Below are 19,104 nucleotides of genomic sequence, written 5' to 3' on the forward strand. Positions count from 1 at the left end.
CTCACTCACTAGCTTGGTGACCACAGACAGCATTTGCTTGAGCCTTAGTTTGCTTATCTCTAAAATTCAGACTAACCACTGCCTACCCTCTTTGCTGAATCACTACAGGGAGCTGATGAGACCATGTACGGAAAGACATTTTATAAAGTGCAAAACATTATACAATTATATTTACACTTTTTTTTTTTTTTTTTTTGAGACAGGATCTTGCTCTGTCACCCAGGCTAGAGTGCAGTGGCACAATCTCAGATCACTGCAAACTCCGCCTCCTGGGCTTAAGTGATCCTCCCATCTCAGCCTCCCAAGCAGCTGGGCCTACAGGCACATGACACCACACCTGGCTAATTTTTTTATTTTTTGGTAGAGACAAGGTTTCATCATGTTGCCCCAGCTGGTCTCGAACTCCTGAGGTCAAGCCACTCGCCTTGGCCTCCCAAAGTGCTGGGATTACAGGCACGTGCCCAGCTGATCCATTCTCCTAACATAGCATGATCTCTAAGCAGATACCCATAAATTTGGGTAAAAGGAAAGGTTCATAGTACAGTCTAGAAGAAATGAAGAATGCTTTTACTTCACCTGCCTTCAGATATATAGTTCCTGAGACACAATAGGAAGTACTATTCTACTCGTAGATAACAAATAGCCACAAGCATGCTCCCATTGAAGAAGTCTTAAGGAATATCTGACTTGCTATCTATGAAGTCCTATAAGGTGATATTAATGAGTAAAAGGTGCTATTACATGGTAGTTACACCAATCAGTCAGTACCAACTCTGCCCAGGCATTATGTTTCTGAATCTGCAAAATCCAGTCATCCTTCATGATAGCTGTCATATTCCAGAAGAAACTTCACTATGTGTACGAAGGCAGAAGAATGACCAACCATATCTAAAACTCCATTTAACATTAAATATCAAAATGGACAGCAACCAGCCCAGCCCCAGTTTTGTCCCCTTACTTATATCTCACGCTAGCCTGAGCTCAGACACAGTACAATGCCTCACAGAAGGATAAAAGCCCTAGTGAACAAATTTCATAAAATATTCAGCTGGCCTTTTGGAGAAAAACAGCTGGAGCTAACCTTAGGAATTCCACTAATTCCCCCTACCACACAGCCTAAAAATAGCCAAAGAGCATTTCTTGCTAGTGATGGCCTTTCCTTTAAAGGAAATAATATGCAAAAGGCATGCTGGGGTCATTAGCCCAAACCATGCATTCCCCATGATAAATCCTTGGCCAAATGTTCCTATGAGAATCTGCCTTCATAAGGTCAACACTGAAATGTCCTTGGGAAGGTTCCCGGCTCCCTACTTTCCACTGTATAAAAGACATAGGTTATCAGCCACTAATTCCCTGTATGGCCATGAGGGTTTCACTTCCCTTTCCTTGGTCTCGGCTTCCACATCTGCAAAAATAAGAGGGCTCAATTCTGACCTCTAAGGTCTTCTACCAGTGTAAGACTCCCTGGGAGGTACAGTGAATGGCTTCACTGTCTTCAGGATAAAATTCAGACCACTCAGGGTTACATTAGCCCCTCCATATCTACACCCTGACTTCCTTTCCATTTCTTCCTACACGGTACCTTGAAGTTCTTTAAACTTACCTTTCACACCTCTGTCTTTGGAACATAGAGCTCCTTTTGCCCGCAAGGTCTTTTTCCAGCTTCTTAAATTCCTAGTCATCTTTCAAGACAGAGTCCAGGTGTCACCTCCTTTCGGAAGATGAGTCTAGTCCCTTCCTGAGAAGTGGAGTTAGAGTCTCCTCCTCTTTGGTCTCACAGGACTCGGCATTATATAGCAACTGTCTGTTTCCTTATCAGTTTCTCCTTTATCAGCCCGAGCTCTCTTGGAAGGAGGAGACACCATGTTCATCTCCTCTATATTTTCCAACACCCGACCTGTGCCTGCCACTCAATGTTTGGTGATATTGTTCCAAATTCCATCAAAGTACCACATTCATTTTATAGTGGTATTCCAAAAGACCAGAAATGTATTTTTTCAATAAATGTTTTCTCTATTAAAAAAAAGAAAGTAAACTATATCTAAGCCTTTGCCTTATTAGGAAAAAATATATAACTATTCAGATTTGTAATGTAATCTTTGCAGAGTTGAAAATATATATTAAATTTGTCCCTGAGAAACCTCTCTTTAAACCAACCAAACCATAGTTCTTAAAAAGGCAATTCAAAGTTAGAAATTATGTCCTGCTATGTGGTTTTTTTCTTTTACCAAAAGGAAGGAAAATCTCTAGAAGGAATAAATTATACACTAAACTTTCTGAAAATTCTCAAGCCCTGGAAATTCAGATGAAAGGCAGCAAGGAAAAATGTGATATTACATAGAAAACCAAAAAGCCTTGTTCACTACTAATAACATTAAAAGTTATATGCATGTATTATAAGAAATAAAAAACTAAATTAATGCAATTAATTGGTAGGACTTGAATTTTATTAAAGAATTAGAGAAGGAAATGGCATTTAATCTTTCTCCAATACCTTTTCAAATCTTTACACACATTTTCTCTACACCATAAGGCAAACCAGCAAAGTAGTCACCATCATCTGCATTTTACCAATGAGGAAACTGAAGTTCATGGATCTCAAGGGACTTCATTAAATTCATATTGCTTCTAAGCAACAGTTGGGATTTGAACTCAGGTCTACCTATCTCCAAAGTTCTGACATAACAGGAAGAGAAGCAGAAAAGGGGGAAGAAAGGTGCAGGTACATAGTGCCCTGCAAAGGAACCCAAAGATGCAAACAGGAGCTGAGGTTTCCCTCAAACCCCGACGCACCCCAAATACCGAGCTTTGCAAGATAGAATGTTGTTAAACTTGATGTGAAATGAGATCGGTTACAAAGGAATTTTTACTCTTTACATGATACCAATTTAGAAGCTTATATAAATAAAGTGTAGAGAGCAGGCAGAAAGTATGATGTTATAGTATCAGCAAATCTATTTCTCCTATACCCTCATGAACAACAAAATCCTTGCATTGATCTGGGCAAGAGCTTTATAGTATTAATCAAATCTTAAACCCCTCCAAAGGCAGGCACAAATGATCACTGGTACTTCATAAGTTAGGGTCAGCCTGTGCCCTGCCGAGAGGTGCAGTTGAAGGTCTGGGTTCTGGTCTTCACTCTGTTACTAAAAACCAAAACTCTTTGTTTCACTCATCTCTCTGGGTGACTCCACCTGTAAAATGAGGCATTTGGACTCTGATCTGTCAGCTGCCTTCCTTTTTTTTTTTTTCTTATGGACATAAAATCAAATGACAAAATGAATGCCAACACCATCACCAAGCTAGCTTAGGGAGAAAGAGATGAATAGGCAGACTATTAGAGAAAAATGTCACCCTGCTGCCCAGTGCAAAGCCTTTTTAGAAACTAAACACTTTTCGTAAGACATCGCTACAGTGAAGGAGAGAATGATAATTAGGAAAATAGGGTATAAAACCTAACAAAAATCTTTCTTTTCTTCTTTCTGTCCCTCCCTCCCTCCTTCCTTAATGACAGTATCCTGCTTGGGATTAAGCTAGGCACAATGGGTACAACTATTAAGTCCTAAGACCTGGTTCCTGTTGTGAAGAAGATATTGGCCCACAGCAATAATACCAGCTCCCATTTGTACAATGTTGGGGGTTTACACTGTACTGCAGCACATGCACTCTTCACAACTCTTCTTAGAAGGTAGCTAAAGCAGGTAGGAATAAGTATCATCATAATCCCCCATTTATTTATTTATTTAGAGATGGAGTCCCACTCTGTCATCCAGGCTAAAGTACAGTGGTGCAATCTCGGCACATTCCAGCCTCCGCCTCCTGGGTTTGAGTGATTCTCCCACCCCAGTGTCTGGAGTAGCTGGAATTACAGGCATGTGCCACCACACCTGGCAAATTTTTGTATTTTTAGTAGGGATGGGTTTCACCATGTTGACCAGGCTGATCTTGAACTCCTGACCTCAAGTGATCCACCCGCCTCAGCCTCCCAAAGTGCTGGGATTACAGGTATAAACCACCATGTCCAGCCCACCCTTTTATTGATATGAAAACTGATGTTCAGCAAGGTTAAGCGGCATATCCAAGGTCACACAGGTGTTAAGTGACAGCTGGGAACACATTTGTAAAGGAAGAGAAGAACTAAAAACAATAGGTGCTATGGTGCATATTTATCCCTCCAAATCTCATATTGAAATTTAATCCCAATGATGGAGGGAGCGCCCAATGGCAGGTGTTTGGGTGACGGGGGTAAATCCCTCACAAATAGATTAATACTCTCCTTCAGAAGATGAGTGAGTCCTCACTCCATTAGTTCCCTTGAGAACTTGTTGTTTTAAAAAGAGCCAGCCACTTCTCTCACCTTTTGCTTCCTCTCTCTCCAAGTGATCTCTGCACAGCTGGCTCCCCTTCTGCCTTCCTCTAGGAGTGGAAGCAGCTGAAGGCCCTCACCAGATATAGATGCCCAATCTTGAACTTCACAGCCATCAGAATCATGAGCCAAATAAACCTTTTATTATTGTTATTATTACACTTTAAGTTCTGGATTACATGTGCAGAGCATGCAGTTTTATTACATAGGTATACATGTGCTATGGTGGTTTGCTGCACCCATCAACCCATCATCTACATTAGGTATTTCTCCTAATGTTATCCCTCCCCTAGCCCCGACCTCGCAACAGGCCCTGGTGTGTGATGTTCCCCTCCCTGTGTCCATGTGTTCTCATTGTTCAACTCCCACTTATGAGTGAGAACATATAGAGTTTGGTTTTCTGTCCTTGTGATAGTTTGCTGAGAATGATGGTTTCCAGCTTCATCCATGTCCCTGCAAAGGACATGAACTCATCCTTCTTTTGTGGCTGCACAGTATTCCATGCTGTATATATGCCACATTTTCTTAATCCAGTCTATCATTGGTGGACATCTGGGCTGGTTCCAAGTCTTTGCTATTGTAATAGTGCTGCAATAAACATGCGTGTGCATGTGTCTTTATCAAGGAATGATTTATAATCCTTTGGGTATATGCCCAGTAATGGGACTGCTGGGTCGAATGGTATTTCTGGTTCTAGAGCCTTGAGGAATCACCACAAACATTTTTTAAAAAATAAATTACCCAGCCTCAGGTATTTCTTTACAGCAACACAAAATGGACTAAGACAATGGGGTGTATTTACGTGTCAGCTGTGTGGTTACAGGGGTAGTGAAGAGATCAGGGCAAAAACCAGGGTGAGGTAAGACTTAACCTGAGCTTTGCACAGGTGGAAAGATTTAGACAAGTCCCATGCCAACTCACTGAATTCAATGCAGAAGACAGCATAGTACAGCTTTGGAGAGGGTGGAGTACCAAAAAACAAAAGGACATCTATTTTCATACATACACAAAAGAGCCTTGTCTTTCATTGAAGAAGTGGACACTCTTTAGTCACCTCAGTAATTAGCATGTGTATGCTCTGCATATTTTTCTCGGTAGCAGAAATGGGTGGCCCCAAGCCCTATTTTTCCCTTGGCAGTAACAGTAAGTATCAGGAAGAGGTTAAGGACATGTGATCTGTACCATGAGTGAAGGTGAAAACAACTAATCTTGGCACTCTTGACCATTACCAAAAGTATCTGAGCTAATGGGCCTTTTAGTCAAGATATTCCTCTCTGCAGGTGTGACTAATCACATGACTGTACAGCAAGCCTACCTTCCCAGACTGCATTCATTGCCACCAACACACAACAATGTAATTAATGAGAATCCTGAACCTGTTTCTGAGGCACGAAGAGAGAGGAGGGGAATGGCTGGGAAAGATTTCAAGGTGAACATAGAGCATCAAAATTATAGAAGGGATTATAAAACAGGCCCAGGCTCTGTACACTAAGAGAATGGGATTTAAGCACACTCCCCCTCCCTCTGCCAAAAAAGAAAAAGAAAAAAATTACCAAAACACAGGAATTGAGACTCTGGAATCAGGTAGAGGTCCTTCACAGAGGAGGCTTCAGACACAAGAAGAGTAAAACTTAAATCAAAGGAATCCTAAGGTTTCACTTAGCAGGATTACAGGTCTTCTTTTTTTTGTTGTTTTTTTTTTTTTTTTTGAGACTGAGTTTTGCTCTTATTGCCCACGCTGGAGCGCAGTGGCATAATCTCGGCTCACTGCAACCTCCGACTCCTGACTCAAGTGATTCTGCTGCCTCAGGCTCCCGAGTAGCTGGGACTACAGGTGTCCACCACCATGCCGGCTAATTTTTGTATTTTTAGTGAAGATGGGGTTTCACCACATTGGCCAGGCTGGTCTCAAACACCTGACCTCAGGTGATCTGCCCAGCTCAGCCTCCCGAAGTGCTGGGATTACAGGACCACGCCCAGCCAGTCTTACTTCTTACTAGTGAGACTTTAGTCACCCTGCAGATTCCAATTTATTTTCATTAAGTAACACTTAAAACAATTTCACTAAGGGTTCTGAGATGAAATTTGCAGGTATAATTCACACAATATAGGTTATGATAAGATTAAACAATCCTCCCTCACCCTTACCCCATCCCCTCAGCCCACAAAGCAATTAGCAAGCAGTGGGGATGGGGTAGAGGCCAGGACTATTTGATAGTGTTAACCAGGAGTGGTTTTGGAGTTTGGACTTCAAGCTGAAAATGACTTTCTACCAAAGAGAATTTAAACCTTCTCTTCCATCACATCAGTACCCAGTACTAATTGCAGAGTGAATGCAGTGATCAAAGAGAAGCAGAGCTCCCAAGTTAGACAGCAGAACCAGTTCTAGCATCTTTTCAGCCATTCCGGCATCTTGAGCAACTCAACAAAAGGCAGCAAGGCCTATAGACATGCAACACTGAAGTCTTGAAGACTTATCCTTGAGCAAGTGCCTAATAATGTCTAAGCTTAGTGAAGAGTAACAGCATAGACACATGCACGCACTATCTATTTAAAATAAGGCTGGGCATGCAGAGGCTCACACCTGTAATCCCAACACTTTGGGAGGCTGAGTTGGGGGGATCACTTGAGCTCACAAGTTTGAGACCAGCCTGGGCCACGTGGCAAAACCCTATCTCTACAGAAAATACAAAAATTAGCCAGGTGTAATGGTGCATGCCAAGTAGTCCCAGCTACTTGGGAGGCTGAGGTGGGAGAATGGCTTGAGACTGGGAGGCAGAGGTTGCGGTGAGTGGAGATTGCCCCACTGCACTCCAGCCTGAGTGATAGAGCCAGACCTTATCTCAAGAAACAAATACATGAAAAAAATAAAAACAAAATATAGAATCTATATATTCTGTAGTGTACTATACTATATTATATAACATATACATCTATATACATAAACACTACTATACATTTAGTTCTCAGTCATTTGCAACCAATTTATGAAATCCTGAAAACTTCCTGCCCTATTATTACATAGAAAGTTAGGCTCGGTGGTTGCTAAGTGATTATGAAACCAGGATCCTCGTCCCCAGGTAGTAAAATCAGGCATCCTTCCTCCATAGAAGAATGTTATAACAAGGCTATTTTGGTTCAGATGTGGTTGTTTATTGGGAGGGGGACAGCAGGATTACATGCGAAGTTATTGGTATTGCTATTATTTCTATGAAGAGCCACGAGGCTGGAACACTTACACGGGCTATCTCCCCAAATCCTCAGTCCAACACTGTAAAGAAAGTGTCATTATCATTCCTATTTCACAAAAGAGGAACTGGATTCAGAGAAGCAGAATAATTTCACCTCCATATGCGCTCTTAATTACTATGTTGTTTACAGATATGTGTATATATGGATATATTATAGATATAAGTTACTATGTGTAAACTGACATAATGGAATTTCAAATGTTCATTTCAAAAACTATAAATATATGGAATAGATAAAACTCATAAAGTGTTTTTTTTTTTTTTCCCTAGCAGAAGTAGGACTTAAAAAAGGTCACACTAACATGGCAAACTGAAAATATTTAGGTAAAATAATCTTATCCATACCTTCAATTTCAGAAGAAGAAAAATAGTCATTTTATACATTTTTAATCAACAAAGATCAATCAATAAATACTTCCTAAGGACATACTGTGTGAGAAGACTTGTTAGGTACATCTCACTGCAGAGAGGGGCCATGATTGTAGAAAACTGGTGTGTATTAGAGAAAGAACACTGTCCAGGGATTAGGCAAGGTCAACTTTGCTCCTAGCTCAGTCTCTCTCTTGTTATGTGATGCTGGGCAAGTCACTTAAACTTCTGAAGCTTCTATCTCCTCATCTGCAAAGTGAGGGAACTAAAAAGGATGATCTCTCACATAGACTCCTTCTGGCAATAAAATGCTGTGACTCACACTGATGAAACAAGACATTTCCGGCCACAGCAGAATTTGTCTACAATGAACTATGGCCCTATACATCTCATTTCATTTCAAAGCCCAGAGTAAAACCATCCCAAAGTCTGTAGTCAGGCAAACAACAGTCATTCTTTCAATAGTGCTTATGCTCATCTAAAGAGTAGGATAACTTTCCACCAAATTAAATGTCTCTCTGTGATACTGTGAAATATCTTTGTTCTCTTTTCCTGGTACATAGCTCCTAAAACCCTTGGAATCTCTGGAGTGATAAGAGTGTCTTTTGTATGCTAAGGTGATAACTGGTGGCTGGCAGCCACTAGGTAGCTTCAGAATGGGGGCTGGTCACAGTAAAGACCAAAGCATGATTAAACTTTTCAGTCCAAAGCCCCAATCTCTGGGGAGAAGAGAGGTCCCTGCCAACACATTAAGTGATTAATCACATTGGTGATTAAGCTAATGACCAATGGCCATTGGTTTAATCAGTCATGCTTATGTAATGAAGCTGCCATAAAATCCCAAAGGGATTGGGTTTGAAGAGCTTCTTGTTAGCTGAACACACGGAAGCTCCATACCCCCTTCTCCCATACTTTGCCCTATGCATTTTTCTATCCATATCCTTTGTAATATCCTTTATAATAAACTGGTAAATATAAGTAAAGTTTTTCTCTGAGTTCTGTAACATTCTAGTGAATTACTCAAACCCAAAAAATGGAGTAGTGAGAAACCCAATTTACAGCCAGTCAATCAATCAGAAATATAGGTGACAACCTATTACTTGCGATTGGCATCTGAATTAGGGGCAGTCTGGTGGGACTGGGTCCTCAGCCTGTGAGATCTGATGCTATCTTCAGGTAGGCAATGTCAGAATTGAATTGAATTAGAGGATACCCAGCTGGCGTTTGCTGCAGAACTGATTGCTTACTTGGTATGTGCGGGGAAAATCCTTGCACATCTGGGGTACAGAAGTGTTCTGTGCTGTGGTGAGTAGAGAATAGGAAAAACACTGCAGTAGTCCATTCCAATGCTGCTAATGAAGACATACCTGAGACCAGGTGATTTATAAAGGAAAGAGGTTTAATTGACTCAAAGTTCAGCATGACTGGGGAGACCTCAGGAAACTTACAATCATGGCAGAAGGGGAAGCAAACATGTCCTTCTTCACATGGTAGCAGCAAGGAGAAGTGCTAAGCAAAAGGGGGAAAAGCCCCTTGCAAAACCATCAGATCTTGTGAGAACTGACTCACTGTCACTAGAACAGCGGCATGGGGGTAACCACCCCCATGATTCAATTACCTCCAAGTCCCTCCCACAGCACATGGTGATTATGAGAACTACTATTCAAGATGAGATTAGGGTGGGGACACAGTCAAACCATATCATTCTGCCCTGGACCCTCCCAAATCTCATGTCCTCACATTTCAAAACCAGTCATGCCCTCCCAACAGTCCCACAAATTCTTAACTCATTTCAGCATTAACTCAAAAGCTGACAGTTCAAAGTCTCATCTGAGACAAGCCAAGTCCCTTCCACTTATGAGCCTTCAAAATCAAAAGCAAGGTAATTACTTCCTGGATACAATGTGGGTACAGGCATTGGGTAAATACACCCATTCTAAATGGGAGAAGTTGGCCAAAATGAAGGGCAACAGGTCCCATGCAAGTCCAAAATCCAGTAGGGCAGTCAGATCTTAAAGCTCCAAAATTATCTCCTTTGAGATCTCCATGTCTCATATCTAGGTCATGCTGATGCAAGAGGTTGGTTCCCATGGCCTTGGGCAACTCCACCCCTGTGGCTTTGCAGGATACAGCCCCCTTCCAACTGCTTTCACAGGCTGGCATTGAGTGTCTGCAGCTTTTCCGGGCACACATTGCAAGCTATTGGTGGATCTACCATTCTGGTGTCTGGAGGATAGTAGCCCTCTTCTCACAGCTCCACTAGGCAGTGCCCCAGGGGGGACTGGGTGTGGGGTCTCCAACACCATATTTCCCTTCTGCACTGCCCTAGCAGAGGCTCTCCATAAGGGTCCCACCCCTGCAGAAAACTTCTGGCATTTCCATACATCCTCTGAAATCTAAGGGGAGGTTCCCAAACCTCAATTCTTGACTTCTTTGCACTGGCAGGATCAAAACTATGTGGAAGCTGCCAAGGCTTGGGGAGCTGTACCTTGGACCCTTTAAGCCATGGTTGGAGTGGCTGGGACACAGGGCACCAATAAGTCCCAGAGGCTGCACACAGCAGAGGGGCCCTGGAAACCATTTTTCCCTCCTAGGCCTCCAGACCTGTGATGGTGGGGGGGCTGCTGTGAAGGACTCTGACATGCCCTGGAGACGTTTTCCCCATTGTCTTGCTGATTAACATTTGGCTCCTCATTACTTATGCAAATTTCTCAGCCAGCTTGAATTTCTCTCCAGAAAATAGGTTTTTCTTTTCTATCACATAATCAGGCTGCAAATTCTCCAAACTTTTTTGCTGTGCTTCTTTTTTAAATGTAAGCTCCAATTCCAAACCATATCTTTGTGAATACATAAAACGGAATGCTTTTGACAGCATCCAAGTCACATCTTGAACACTTTGCTCCTTAGAAATTTCTTCTTACAGATATCCTAATCATCTCTCTCAAGTTATCTCCCTCTAGTTCGAATGTCTAAGACAGGGGTAAAATGCCACCAGTCTCTTTGCCAAAGCATAACGAGAGTCATCTTTGCTCCAGTTTCCAACAAGTTCTTCATCTCCATCGGAGACCACCTCAATCTGGACTTTATTCTCCATATCACTATCAGCATTTTGGTCAAAACCATTCAACAAGTCTCTAGGAAGTTCCAAACTTTCTCACATTTTCCTGTCTTCTGCTGAGCCCTCCAAACTGTTCCAACCTCTTTCTGTTACACAGTTCCAAAGCCGCTTCCATATTTTTGGATATGTTTACAGCAGCACCCCACTCCCAGTACCAAATCATTGTATTAGTCCATTCTTACGCTGCTAATAAAAACATTCCTGAGACTGGGTAGTTTATAAAGGAAAGAGGTTTAATGGACTCACAGTTCCATGTGGCTGGGGAGGCCTCAGGAAACTTACAATCATGACAGAAGGGGAAGCAAACACGTCCTTCTTTACATGGTGGCAGCAAGGAGAAGTGCCAAGCAAAAGGGAGAAAAGCCCCTTATAAAGTCATCAGATCTCATGAGAACTCACTCACAATCACTAGAACAGCAGCATAGAGGTAACCACCCCCATGATTCAATTACCATCCACCAAGTCCCTCCCACAACAGGTGGGGATTACGGGAACTCCAATTCAAGATGATATTTGGGTGGGGACATAGCCAAACCATATCAAACACTTTGATTTTTATATATAGAACTCTGGTTCTTCATATATCCTAACACCCTTGTTCTTGATGGTATATAGCAAACTAGGCAAAAATAATTAATATTAGTTAATAATAACAATAAGACTATCAAAGTCTTACATAGCAGTGAGAATATTCTAGGCACTGTTTTAAGTACCTTACATATATTAACTCATTAATTCCTCACAACAACATGAAGTAAGCATTCTACAGATAAGAAAACAGGTTTAGAGAGGGCAAGTAACTGCTTGTTACTCAGTTAACTGCTAGTAATGGCAGCGCAACTCCAGCCAGATTGTCCAACTCCAGTGTCCATGCTCTAGGCTTCCTTCTTGGACAGAAGTGCCTTCTTGGACAGAAGTGTTGCAAAGCACAGAGTCATTCTCCAGGTGGCTTGGGTTCTACATTTTTAAGTCCTTGGCTCTTCTTGCTCCTTTCTCTCTGATCCCTGCACACTCTCTGGCCTGGCTCATTTTCTGATCTCCAGCTCAGATTCTGGCCACAGATTTCCTTAGACTGGACTTCCCCAGGCAGCCCAGGGAAAGGAGGCCTTTAGCTATCTGACGGGCATTATTCGGCCACAACAACCACGTGCCATGTGCCCATGGCAGGCTTCCTAGTATGACCCAGTACAGGGTGCTAAAATCCACCTCCACAAGGTAACTGGAAATTCATCTTTCTTAAACCGGGCAGAACCCTCACCTTTGTCAAGACCCGGACAGAGGAGAAAAGCAGCATTTCCCCAGGAAAGACATTTAGTTAATTCAGTTAACTTGAGACTATGCTTTGCAATATTTAATGATAGAAATGGTGCAATGCAATGGTTTGAAAATAGAGCTTTCTGGGCTATGAACCACTAATGGCTCAAATTCCTTCTGCTATATTCTCCCATTAGGAAACCAAAGCCACCAAAATAGGGAAAAGAAAAAAAAAAGAGTATGGTAAACCTCATTAATGTCTTGCAAAAATGAATAAGTAAAATAACAGAGATGTGAAGAAAAAAAAAACCCATCTAAAGATATGATATTCTCTGCCTTACTGGTTTTTTTCCTTCCATCTTAGATAGAAGAGAAGAAGAAAAATAAGAAGAAGGAGATCAAGGAGAACAGTAAGGCTGAAATGCTTTACTTCAAATTCAGGGTCCATAATTATATTATTCTCTAAAATAATGGCTTTCAAATGCCACTACTATTTAGGCTGAGATACAAGGGAAATAAATGGTATCATCATGGGGCTTAACTTTATTACATGTTTGTTTTATTAAATTTATGCACATTAGAAGCATAGGAAATTGCCAGCCTTTAACATTCACACACACGCAAAGAATTATACAAAAAATACATCATCTTGAATCTTGGTCTTCAATTTATTTCCACAATTCCACAGAGCTTGTAAGGGGTTAAAAAAAATGTTCCTATCATTGAGATTTATAAACTGATTTCTATCATCCTTGGAATCACTAGTTACTCACACCACAGCCTGTGGCTGCCTGCAGCAACACATCAACACTTCCATGTATTTAATGCGGTATCTTCTTATTTGGGTATTATTTCTCATTAAACCAATCAGAAGAGGCTTCAAGGTAGAGAGGGGGAAGTGGGAGGTGAGAAAAGGGCAATTTGAGCCAAGAGAAACACCACACCCATTCCACATGGAAACCACAACCATGTATGGTCGCAGTGTGAAAAGGACTTGAGTGCCCAGTTAAGAGCTGGAAGGCAAAACACCAATGAGGTCCCTTCTGTGGAATTCAGTCTTTCACCTGAGGATAAAGGCTTTTGTAATTCTAAACAAAACTAAAATGAAAAGACATTAACTAAATACCAACGTGGATAGGACAGAGTTTCAGGATAAGCTCAAGCAAGCAACACAGCTGGTCCCAGGACAGCCGGAAATGAACCTCCTTCAGGTATAGAAAACAGAAGGAAAAGTGGAATTTTGCCTTTTCCCTTACCTATTATTCAGAAAGTGTCTACTACATTCCTAAAAGTAAAAATCTTTGTCTAACAGTTTTATAAAAAGAAAAACAGATCTTAAAACAATTGTTGCAGAAACTTCTTCCATTTCTGTTTCTAAAATAATTCAAAGCACTAATTTTTAAGATTTTTAATGAGAATTTGAATCATCATGAAATCTTACAGAAAACATGAATTGGTTCACGAGAATTAAAGAGGGTATACCCCCCAAGTTTTAACTCTCGAGGTCAATCAGAGTCCACAGGAGCTTAAATGAGGCTCATGGCCTGGACTGACTGTTTTTCTCCAAAGAAGCTACATATTAAGATGTATGAAGCCTGAGAGCCAACAGATTTTCACTCATCTATTTCTCAGTAGAATGTAAGTAGCACAATGTCTAGCTCAAAAAATACCTGTTGAATGCGTGCTAAACTAAAGAATAAAATATTCCCAAGGAAGGAATAACAGTGACTTCCACTTCATGCTCTGCCTAAGGTTAGACCTGATTACGTTACATAATACTATGTTTAAAAAAGTCCCGATCACTGCAGCTTTATTTGTAATAGCCACAAATTAGAAATAACCCCAGTGCTCTTCAACAGGTGAATGGTTAAACAAAATCTGGTACATCCATACCATGAGATACTATTAAGCAATAACAAGGAAAAACTCTTGATAGACACAACTTGAATGAATCTCAAGGCAATTGTGCTGAATGTAAAAAGGCCAATCCCAAAAGGCCACTACTGCATGGTTCTGTTTATATGACACTCTCGAAATGGCAAAATTATAGAAATGAAGAACAGATTAGTGGTTGATAGGGGTTAGGGATGGGGGCTGTGGAGGCAGAAGGGAGATGGGTGTGATTATCAAAGAACAAATGGAAAGAATCTGTGGTGATGTAACTGCTCGGTATCTGGCCAGTGATGGTGGATACATGTGATAAAACTGTATATATGTAATGAAATTGTATACAACTGAGTACACACAGGCCCATGTGCACATACACACACACATTAGTACATGTAAAACTGGAAAAATCCATGCCAATATCTGAGTTGTGATATTATACTACAGTTGTATAAAATGTTACCATAGGGGAAACTGGGTAAAGGGTACACGGATCTCTGCACTTTTTCTTACAGCCTCATGTGAATCTACATTTATCTCAAAACAAAAAGATTAATTTAAAAACATTCTGAAGTGACCTCTCCTCTGCTACCATCAGCACTACCAATTTGAGAGTGTGTACATGTGTGTGCATGGCAGGTTGAGAGAGGGGGCAGCAACACATAAAATTTAACCACCTCCACAGAGCTCTCTATGGGGAGTATAGAGGCATCTCCAACTTCCTTTAAACTCCCAATGCACCAGTTGTTTTTCACATAATCTAAATTTTGCTCTTACATTAAAAACAAATATTTCAGGACTCTTACCTCCATATTTGGGATAAAAGGTCATAAGACCCATGACAGCCCATGTTTTATACCTGTTTGATACCCTCTCAGTGCCTAGCATAATGCTCAACCCAGGAAAGAACCTGAATAAAAGTGCTTTTAATAAATGGATAAGCAAATGAATGGATAGATGAACTTTCTCATCATAGAACCAGATAAGCTGAAAATTCACAATGTTTTTGCTCCAATTTTCTCAACTTCAAAAGGTCAGTAATAGCTGTGCCCACCTGTCTCACAGGCCTGTGGAGAGGTTAAAGACCATCTCCATCTGAGCCTGCTGTAGTAGCAAGTACATACAGAGCTTTGTTTAGAGATCTGCACTAATTATTTCTTGTGTGTTCTTGTGCCGGCTAATTTCTCTGAACCTGAGATTTCTCATTGGTAAAATGGGGGATAATACTTATTTCTGCAAGGCTGCTATGTGAAGGAGACATGGTATTCATAAAAGGCCTTGCTCAACGTCAACCTCACTAAATGCTCAATAAATGTTTTCACCCTTCCATAGATATTTAAAGGAACTAGTGCTCACCTCATAGCTCAAAATGGCAGCCATTTCTTAGTAAGTTTACAGTTTTTTAAATAAATAAATAATCAGTGTTGTATTTATGTAGCATCTTCCTCTAAAGATCAAACTTTGCTTACATTTCCAATGGCAAAGTAGTGTGGACAAAGTAAATGTAGATAGAGGATGAAGTAAATGGGAAAAGACAAGTTCAAGTGGAAGATGACAAGGGCATTTGTGGGTAGCTGTTAGGACTGTACCGCAAGTCCTCTCCTGCTACCTCACTGCGGAAAGCAACTTGTCTTGGACTTGGTCTCCCCGATGGTTTCTTTCTTTTTTCTGTTTTTTCTTTTTCTTTTCCTTTTTTGTGTATTTTTATGGTATTTAGTATATTCATACCCACAGGCAGCCTAGATAGTAGAGGAAGACACCTGAAAAGTCTACTGACCTCTAAGAAAGGTGGGCTAGAGGTATGGAAAGGAAGGAGAAGAGGCCTCTGTTTATTTCCTCTGCTGTGAAAGCTACTTGTTCTCAGGAAATATCTACTACTTCCTCCTCAGGGCTGGGAATGCCCTAGTCTGTTCTTACCCAAGGGTGGTAACTTTTCCTCCAAGTGTGCAGCTGTCTGAAAATATATTTGCTCTTGATGTGTCACTGGGTCACGAGTAGTTCTCCAAGAAATACTTTACACATGGGTGTCTCTTGAGCCCAGGCAATGGAGATATTTGCTTACCCATGAAGCAGGGAGGGACAAACAGGGGATATGGTTCCAAGGTCCAGCTTTTAAAGACTATGCTAACCCAGTCAATTTGTCAGTCAACTACATTTTGAACCCTAACTATGTGCCTGGCCTCTCATTGAAAATGAGAAGGAATCATCCATGACCGACACACAGACGGTCCCCTCCCTTTATAGAGCTCATGGTCTCATTCTGCATACTCACATTTGGTTGCTTTACTTCTATTGTAATAATCTTGTGTGGCACACAGCACACGTGTCAAAGCAAAGGTCTCAAAAATAGAATATCATTCCACACATGTTCCCTATAACAAGCAGAAGAATACGAAATAGAGATAATATAAAGATATGTCCCTGTTAGAAAACAAAGGTTTGGCATATCTTGCAAATCTCAAAAAGACGAATGTGCTTTCCAGAAAAATAATACATTTTATTTATTTATATATTTATTTATCATTTCGCGATAGGGTCTCACTCTGTTGCCCAGACACAATCCTAGCTCACTGCAGCCTCGACCTCCTGGGCTCAAGTGATTCTCCCATCTCAGCCTCCTGAATAGCTGGGACTACAGGCATACACCAGCACACCTGGCTGACAGATAGATAGATAGATAGATAGATAGATAGATAGATAGATAGATAGATAAGATAGAGTAAAGACAGAGTCTCACTATGTTGCCCAGGCTGGTTTTGAACTCCTGGGTTCAAGCAAGCCTCTCGCCTTGGCCTCCCAAAGTGTTGGGATTACATGTGTCAGCCACCACCTCTGGCCAAATTATACATTTTTAAACCCTTATCAGTTGTATTCTCTACCTTTTTGATACAATTAACAATAGCATATACGTATTAAGTACTTACTATTTGCCAGGTACTATACTAAGCCCTATGTGCTAGGCACTCTACTAAGCCCTTCAAAGAATCATCTCATTTAATCTTTTAAACAATCTTATGAGTGATGCACATATTATTATTCCTATTTTATTGATGAGGAAACTTCAGCTTAGAAAGAACAACAGATGTAAACCTAGGATCAACTGATTCCAAACAAATGTGGATCTGTACATTAAGCTGGAATATTATATGCTTGCTTGGTTTAGAGAGAAGGCCAAAGTTATGATTTCTATTATTGAAATAAGAATGTATACAGTATAGATCCTTCAAAACAGATTAGGTTGAACCACTATTAAATTGCCAATACAGGTTGAGTATCCTTTATCCAAAATGCTAGGGATCAGAGGTGTTTGGGATTTTTGGATTTTTTCAGATTTTGGAATATTTGCATATATATGAGATATTTTGGGGATGAGACCCAAGACCAAACACAGATTCATTCGTTTCATATACATCTTATACACATGGCCTGAAGGTAATTTTATATAATTTTTAAATAATTTTGTACATGGAACAAAGTTTGTGTACACTGAATCATCATAAAGTGAAGATGCCAGGTGTGGAATTTTCCACTTGTAGAGTCATATCAGGGCTCAAAATGTTTTGGTTTTGGAGCATTTTGGATTTCAGATTAGAGATGCTCAACCTGTATACAACTGTTTTGACCTAAAGAAATGACAATTTCATTTGGTTCAACCTAATATAATATCAAGAGACAGAATGACCTAAGCCTAGCCCAAGCACAACCCCTGACTAGCTGTATGAATTTTAACAGTCACTTAACATTTCTAGACTTCGCTTGCTTTACTGAATAATATAAAGCATAACTATAAAAGTTAGACTGGATTTGTCTTTAGGTTCCCCAGCTCCATAATTATAAGAGAAGTGGGGAGAAATACAATTTATTTGTTCAGCAATTATTTATTAAGTACCTACAATGTGCCAGGCACTGTGCTTTCTCTCCCACTCCAGGTTCACCAGTATTTCAAAGACAGGCTCCCAGTAGCTTCCCATGATTCCAGGGATTCTACATGTTAGAAATAAAGAACAAACTTGAAGATTCTTGCTTGTCTGTTCAGGATAACTGCAATGTGCCCTATGCTGCTGGCAGCTCCTCCCAGATCACAATTCCACAGCAGAAGAGATAAACATAGGACGTGGAAACCACTTTAATGTGAAGAGATGAAGTGCAGCATAAGAAATGTTCATGTGAACAAATGTGTATCTTCCACTAAAAAAGAACTCTCAGTAGGCTGGGTGCGGTGGCTCATGCCTGTAATCCCAACATTTTGGGAGGCTGAGACCTCCCAAAACTCCTCACCTGGGGTAAGGAGTTTAAGACCAGCCTGACCAACACGGTGAAACCTCGTTTCTACTAAAAATACAAAAAAATTAGCCAGGATTGGTGGCGCACACCTGTAATCCCAGCTACTTGGGAGGCAGAGGCAGGAAAATTGCTTGAACCCTGGAGACAGAGGTTACAATGAGCCGAGATCACGCCACTGCACTCTAGCCTGGGCGCCAGAGTGAAAATCTGTCTCAAGAGGAAAAAAAAAAAAAAAAAACTCTTAGTAAATATTCTGGCTCACAGTGACCTCTAGAAAAATATCTTACTTTACTTGTACCTCCCAGAAAGACAACGATTTAGACTTTTAACTTAAAAAAAAAAAACACAAAATTCCACAAAGAAAGAGCCCTCACTCAGCTTTGCTGGGTAAAGCACCTTAGCATCTAGCCACAATCTTTGCAGTGATTAAGGATTGGGAGTAGAGAGTTACAGAAAAATATCAAACAGCAAGTTCAAAGACACCAATTCAATACCTGGCTATGTGACTCACTAGCTTTGTGAGCTTGGACTTAACATTCAACCAGCCTCTGCCTCAGTATCTCATCCATATAATG

At 40.8% G+C, this 19,104-nt stretch overlaps 1 protein-coding gene across 48 annotated transcripts in view; it reads right to left on the reverse strand.

The window, feature by feature from the left end:
• Window positions 1–19,104, reverse strand: part of SYTL2 (synaptotagmin like 2) — a 121,104-nt gene that overhangs the window by 76,688 nt on the left and 25,312 nt on the right. The window lies entirely within an intron of this gene.

The sequence above is a fragment of the Macaca fascicularis genome, chromosome 14, assembly GCF_037993035.2.
Source record: "Macaca fascicularis isolate 582-1 chromosome 14, T2T-MFA8v1.1".
In the NCBI taxonomy this organism is placed as follows: domain Eukaryota; kingdom Metazoa; phylum Chordata; class Mammalia; order Primates; family Cercopithecidae; genus Macaca; species Macaca fascicularis.